We start from the raw sequence: 1,057 nt of genomic DNA on the forward strand, positions 1-1,057 counted from the left end.
CCTGGCTCCAGAGAGGGCTTGATGACACGGCGTGGCGAGCAGGCTTCTGCGGGATGTTGCTTTCCCATGTTCAGGCTCACATCTGCAGCTCTCACCGGTGATTTCTTTTTTTTTTTTTTTTAACCCAGAGAACTGGGGTTGTCCTGGGACACTGGGCTTCGTTCAGAGAAAACTGTTCTCCAAAACCCCGTTACCACTGACACTGCTGGAGGCAGCAAATGGCTTCCTTTTAGCTTCAGCTTCCAGCCTGGTTTGCAGAGGAGGCATCCCCAGCCTGGCCAGCAGCGCACCTTTGATCTGGACGAGCCAGGAGCCCTAGAGTGAGATTTTTACGATGCCTCTCCGCAGAGAAATTTCCTTTTCATTTTTTCAGTCTTGGCAGGAGCAATCTTCAACCTGTCTCTTATGATTTTCTGCCTCATTCCTCCTGCTACTTGCCAAGGTCATGGCTCGAATATTTGTGTGGTGCTGAGAGGGAGGCGGCTGTGGTCCGCAAGCCGGAGCGCTGCATCCCGGTACTTGCCCAACAACAGTTCGGTATCTTTCTGCAGCACCACACAGTGCTTTGCTTTTCCCTTCTCGCGGGCAGACGCCTTCTCCAGAGGCATTGGCCTGGACCGGGGAGCTGCTGGGAGCAGCCGCCAGCAGTCAGTGCTACCTGGGCATCCCAGTGTCGTTTCTGTAACGAATGTGTCTGGCGGGGGTCACCGGGCAAACGCCTGCTCTTTGCAAGAAGGAAGTCTGCTGGATCACGTTGGCTTTTTCCTCATATTTCTCCGTATATTTTGGTGTGCCCAATGCTGCCGAAGGCTTGGGGCTCAGAGCAAGACCACCTCCATGTGCAGGTATGCGTGGGCAGGTGATCCGTACTGAGTCGTCACTTCTTTTCCTTTCAGCCACCGCCAGTCTTGGCCAAGACGCTTTGCTTTATCCTCTTGCTTCTCCCAGTGGACGCTAAGACAACTTTTAACTTCCAGCCGAGCAGCCACCCGAGGGTGGGCAAAGGGCACCTCCGCTCAGCGCCTGAGGGATGCTTGAACGAAGGCTGCCCTGGCCC

Source organism: Phaethon lepturus, unplaced genomic scaffold (assembly GCF_000687285.1).
Source record: "Phaethon lepturus isolate BGI_N335 unplaced genomic scaffold, ASM68728v1 scaffold23035, whole genome shotgun sequence".
NCBI lineage: Eukaryota > Metazoa > Chordata > Aves > Phaethontiformes > Phaethontidae > Phaethon > Phaethon lepturus.